Source organism: Micropterus salmoides, unplaced genomic scaffold (genome assembly GCF_014851395.1).
Source record: "Micropterus salmoides isolate LMB-PRFRI ecotype aquatic unplaced genomic scaffold, ASM1485139v1 Ms_hic_scaffold_12, whole genome shotgun sequence".
NCBI classification, from domain to species: domain Eukaryota; kingdom Metazoa; phylum Chordata; class Actinopteri; order Centrarchiformes; family Centrarchidae; genus Micropterus; species Micropterus salmoides.
The window spans coordinates 23,492,690-23,498,775 of record NW_024040263.1 but is presented as its reverse complement, the minus strand read 5'-3'; the positions used below and the strand labels follow the sequence as shown (position 1 = coordinate 23,498,775).

General features: G+C 40.9%; 2 long non-coding RNA genes across 2 annotated transcripts; one reads left to right on the top strand and one right to left on the bottom strand.

Annotated features, from left to right (window-relative positions):
• Positions 1–2,075: 2,075 nt before the first annotated feature.
• LOC119898558 lies at positions 2,076–2,904 on the bottom strand. Its single transcript, XR_005443596.1, has 3 exons — positions 2,561–2,904; positions 2,286–2,386; positions 2,076–2,188 (listed from the first exon to the last, which is right to left on the bottom strand). It is a non-coding gene; the product is annotated as an uncharacterized LOC119898558 (long non-coding RNA).
• A 1,068-nt stretch (positions 2,905–3,972) lies between these two features.
• LOC119898557 lies at positions 3,973–5,630 on the top strand. The gene is made up of 3 exons (XR_005443595.1): positions 3,973–4,469; positions 4,755–4,935; positions 5,283–5,630. It is a non-coding gene; the product is annotated as an uncharacterized LOC119898557 (long non-coding RNA).
• The last annotated feature ends 456 nt before the right edge of the window (positions 5,631–6,086 follow it).

Below are 6,086 nucleotides of genomic sequence, written 5' to 3'. Positions count from 1 at the left end.
AGTGAGGGGAGGGCTCTATCCAGAGCCAAACTAGCTGCCTTTCAGTAAGGAAATAGAAGAAGCATACAGTACCGCCAGAGGGAGACACCAGCAGAGAGAGACCTCAGCACTCAACAGAAAAAAAGTTATGAGAAAACATTTAACAGGTTTGCAACTCTCATTGCATGAATTCGAATACTGAAATTTTGTCCATGACTTCCCTTTTTTTGATACGGGTGTGCGAACGTGTTTTCCACCATATTCACTGCAGCAACTAGCAAACATATGAATGTATGATTATCTTAATTTGTGCTTCATAGAATACAATTTGTGTATCTGCAGTGAAGAATTTGAAAAGGTATAACTGGTGTGTTGTTTTCAGGCGAGTTTACAAATCCTATTTTTTCGCTGTGACAAATTTACTGATACTATTTACTGATGATGAGTGACTATTTTTCTACAACTACAAGTTCCATGTCACAGGTGCTCAGATGTTTTGCTCCAATCGTACCTTCATAAAGTATCGGCTGTCATACCACCAGGCTACAGAGCAGCTTCTTCCCTCAGGCTGTGATACTCCTCAATGTAATTTGCACAGCTGCACAAAATAATAAGGTATACAGTATTGGTTGAAGAGAAAGCTTGAATAATAAATAAATACACCTGCACTCAAGTATAATAATTGCGGATTTAATTATAAGTTGCTTGAAATTATGATCCATCAGAGATAGAAGGTGTAATAAGAACATAGTGTCTTCAGTGTGTCTACTGTATGTGTAGGAGTTGTACAGTATGTGTATGTGGGATGAAAAATTATATGTAAACAAGACTTAATCACAGTAACAAACCCTGAGTAAAGTGTGCATGCAAATGCTGTGTGAACGCCTCTAAAATAATCTTCCTGTTATTCTTCAGTGTCCCCAAGGCTCTTTACCGTTTTGCTGCCAGTGCAGCAGCTTCATATGCTGTTGGCCCTGCTTTCAGCTAGTGGGAAAAACTGTCAGCAGTTCATTATCATGTCTGATTAATTGAAATCCTCAACATTCTTAACGCCTGTGCATATGTAGTTAAACCCTCAGTAAAATTATGGTGTGGAAAGGAAGGGAGTGTTTCGATTTTCATTTATGTATTCACTTATATAAGTGAGGCTCCAAGGTATGTGACCATGCTGCCAGTTTCAAACTGAGAGCAGGAGTCTGTAGAGAACTGTAACGGCCAGTGAGCCAAATAAACATTAATTAATGAGAAAAACAGTGTGCATAGATTACTTTTATAACCCACAGCTGCTGCTCCTTCTTGTCCCTTCATCCCATCTCTGTTTCCCTTGCTTACGTACCGATTCTCTACTTTCTCACTACCTTTAACTTCTTTCACTATTAACTCCTAACTTTCTCAGCATCCAAGGGGAACTGCTGACGCATGAAGGGTAAAGAGGGCTGAGCCCAGAGCTCTCTCTGTTCACACCTCCTCACGAAACAGCAGATGATCAACTATATCCTCATTCCTGTATTATGCCCTGTACAACACTGCTTCCACCCTGCTCATATGTTTTTCTATTCTCCCTGTATAATGATAATGTAATGTTCTATTTTGTTTTCTTTCCTTTTGCTGTGTGGTAGATAGAAATTCAGGAATGGGCTTTGATAATCAGGTCTCATGCCCTCAGTACATTTATTTTCTATTTTGGCAGTGAATGAAGACAGAGGCTGGGCTGTCAACGTGTGAAATCAAAAGTAGACAAGACCCATGATTAATGTGGTTATTCTTTTATTTAGAAATAGTACCCGTAGGGGTGGAATGAGTAGCATTTGTTGGCTGCTGTTATCAAACCCACCAATCAAAGGTGGCCCCTCCTGCCTGGCTCAACAAGTGAGAGAGCAGCAGTGGTTGAGCGAGTGAATGACAAGAGGGAGTGGCATTAACTAAAACTTTATTTTCTGAAGTGTTTAAGTGCAGACATAGAACACAGAGCCATAAGAGTTAGAGGTAACAATGTTTAATTTATGTGCAAGGGAAAGACAGAGTCCGGGGTTTCAGGGGGAAAGTCCAAGGAGGGATTCGGGAGAGAGCCAGGCCAGGGAGGATGTATGGATGGATGGATGGATGGATGGATGTATTCCAATCCAGCTGATTTTCCAATATTCTTGAATCCAAAATCCATGCGAGGCAGGGGTGGACCAGTGACAGGACTCAGGTCCAGCTAGAGAGTCTGCCAACACAAGATACAAAATTAATGGTAGTTTTACAAGAAGCAAAACAGAATATAAAGTGGCATGAGCAACACTATCTAGAGTATTGTCTATAACCTGCCAATGAATAGAAGGGAAGACCATGTATATATGGCAGAGCTGATTGCGGCCGATGACGTGAAGCTGGTCTCCTGACTCCCACACACCTGGCTCCACTCCTGTAATTAAGCACACACAAGCACAGGGAAGGGAGGAGGGGACAAAGGCACACAGTGTCATAATTTGTGGTGAAGGCAGGGTTGAGCAGGTTGGAGGACCCAAACGCAGGACACGAAGGCTAGCAGGTGCAGCTCAGTGATTTATTTAAGGCAACAAAAGGCGAGCACACTTACAGACTGAGTGGCTGATTGACAGAGTCCAAAAACAAAGGTTGTCCAACAGAAATCCAAAATGAGCAGGGAAACACAACAAGTGAGGCAAACCACAAGGGAACATACTGCAGCACTGGGTGACAACAAACAATGACAAGACAGAAACACCAGGTATATATACACAGAGACTAACGAGCAGGGCGGGAGCAACACAGGTGACAGACATGAGGCTAACGAGGCACAGGTAGGCAGAGAGAGAGCGGGGGGGGGAAACAGAGACAGACATGCAGAGGGATCACTGGGGTAACAGACATGACAAAGGTTACTAAACACTAGATAACAGACAAGACAGAACCCCAAAACCCAACAGACCAAAACAACAGATAATAAAACTGAATAAAAGTACAAAACATGACATGGCAGACAGGCAGAGTGTGACACACAGAGCAACGCCCTGCTACTTTGACCTGACACACTGGCCTGACAGTGTGTGTGTAGCTCAGCCCTGTTCTCAAACAGACACACAGACATGCAGTTCTTAATAAAAACCATGACACAGAGAGGAGAGGAGAGAGACAACAGCAGTATAACCTGATTGCTACATTTTTATAGTCCCGACCTTGCATCCAGCTCAGGTTGAGGACCATAAACATCCAAGAACACGGGATAATTATTGTCTGAGTCTATCAAGTGTATTTTTATGAAAATCCAACTCATTTTGCCCTTTTATTACTGATCTTAATGGATTTGTATTGTTTTTAAGGCATTGTGCTCTGAATATTATGTTAGAAATATTGATTCACTTCATGATGAGGTTCATCAGACTTTCTTCAACCTCTCTCTAAAGTTTTCTTCTTCTGTTTCAACAATACTTATACATAAAGATACAATGAAACATAAAAATAATAAAAAAAAAAAGTTCTACTCCTGTGTCCCTGTGTCCAGTTATCAGTATAGTTGAATGTCAGCTATAAGGCCAAAATAATTTGGTTTTGACTGTTTTTAAAAAAAATCAAAATCCATCTCCTTTCTCTTCCTGTTAAATTTTAAAATATTATGCATTAGTCATATATGATTCAGGGTAACCAGCAGTGTTGCTGACTGTTTTCATTGAAAAGCAGCTAAAGCCTGCTCAAAAGTCACATAGATTACATGATGTTACATGCTTATCACTAGCTATTATGATTTTTCAAGCTGCTATCATCTCGGCACATGCACAGCCAATTTACATTTATGGCTGCTGATTGGTTGACTGAATGTGCGCTGTTCACTGTTGGCAGAGTTAAGATTTACCCATTATGTTTAAATAATAATAATAAACATCTATGAACCACAGTTGCAGGAAAAAGGTATGTGAACCCTTTGGAATTACCTGGATTTCTGTATTAATTGGTCATAAAATGTGATCTGATCTTCATCTAAGTCACAACAAGGGACAAACACAGGGTCCACATACTTTTTCCTGCGACTGTATCCTTGATCACATTGTGGTGACCCACAAGTAAGACAAAAAGAGACATTCACCAAGGGACTGTACCTTTAAGGGAGAGAGGTTGGTAAGAGAGTTCCGGGTTCACGGGTTAGTGTTTTGATCTCGTACACTGTACAGTGTTATATTGAAGTGGAGAGTAAAGCTGACTCGACGCACAACTGTCTCTTGTCTCCTCACTAATTACACTCCGCAACATATTCCTTTTCATTCAGAAATAAGTCACATTGCACAGGATGAAGATGCTTAAAGGCACGGTAGGTAAGTTTGAGATACTAGCAACAAACTGCTGGATTTTTGAAAGTATCCAACAGAGAAACTCCCACCCCCTCCCTTTTGGGCTCCTTTCAAAGCCACGCCCCCAAAACAAGTGAACACTGCAGGAGGACAAGCACAGTGTGACAAGCAGAAAGCAGCATGGTGCAGCGGCTCACATCAGGGGTAAGAAAACATTTAACTTTATTGTTATGAAAATAAACAACTAACCCGGTTGTTAGTACTCACTATCAAGCTAGCATGTTAATATTGGATAGGTTTAAAAAGACTTACTTTGATTCAGTAACGAGCTGTCTAGCTAACTGTTAGCAACAGGTAACTGTGCTAACAGCTGCGGTAACATTGGGCAAAGCTAAAAACATACACGATACACATTTCCCGTTACCATCAGTTACACTACACGAACGTGAATTTCATAACTCATAACATGTACGTTCTTTTGCATGTTAGAGCTTCCACGGTGACAGCATTATTGTTTCCGATGAGAACTGCACTTCAGAGCCAAGCACAGACCGGGACAGGACCAGGACCAGCCTGGGGTCAAGGCGAAGCAAGGAGGACGAGGTGCAAGCCGAGCAGCACATATTCTATGACCTGCGTCAAGCTTCACACTCCAACGGCATATGAACAGGTATATATATTTTAATATTAGTCTATTGTCTCCCAGTGTACTTGTCTCAGTGTTTCTCCCTAAGCCCTTTGGGCGTCAAAAATAAAGTGCAATATAAATGTAATCCATCACTATTGTTATTACTTTATTATTATCGTTTACTGATTACAACTAACTACAGCTCTGCTTAACCATCGGCTCATCTGTGTCATGTACATTGACCTGGTGTGTAATGTAGACACAGAAGTCCTGTTAGAGAACATCAAACCCCTGTTCAGTAAAAATATCTGATCATGTTGATGAATGTTCTGTCCTATTACACCAATCTTTCCCATTTGGAGTTCTAACAACTATATATTCCTTTACAGACCAGAATCTGAGGACAACATCAAGACTACAGTGTTTCCATGCACCACACATGGTTGATCTTCCAGACCCAGGACAGAGTAACAGACAGTTCAGTCAGCATACAGACAGTTTACAGTGTGGAGCACTTACTTAATACTGAGTTGCTGTTTCTGGGAGATATGCAACTGTTCACCTGATCCACCAGGACAATACAGAGGTTTAATCCTAGCAGGGTGTAAGATGTAATGTCACTAACTGCTACACAAATAATTCCCTCCACTGTGTGGATGAATACTGTACTTTGTTAGTTTTATTCCCAGGAGTATAGAGAAAAAAAAGTAAGTAAGTAGTATATTTTTCCCTGTTCTGGATATTATTCATTATTTTTTTTAAATAAAACGTTGAAAATAAAAATGCCTTTTCTTTACACTTGCAGCATAAACAATCAAGCAACTACATTTGTCTTGTGTCTCCCATAATGACATCCAAATGTGGTATGACACTTGTTTATTGTTATTAAATACTACAACCTATATCACAAATAGATCATTTTAAACATTAAAAATAAGTGTGTGTGTGTCCAGAGGTATGTTGACTGTGTCACGAACCCCCGGTCGTGACCCTGACCTTCCTGTTGGTATGTGTGTGATTGTAGTTTTTGAGTTCTTTTTCCCTTTGGTATGTTTGCAGTGTGCTGGGTGTTTTGGTTTTATGTCTGTCTCTGTGTTCTGCTTCCTCCCTCATGCTCTGGGGCTGCTGGTGGGCGCGGTCACCTGAGCTCCAGTCAACTCACCTGAGACGCATCCTGTTAATTAGCGCACCGA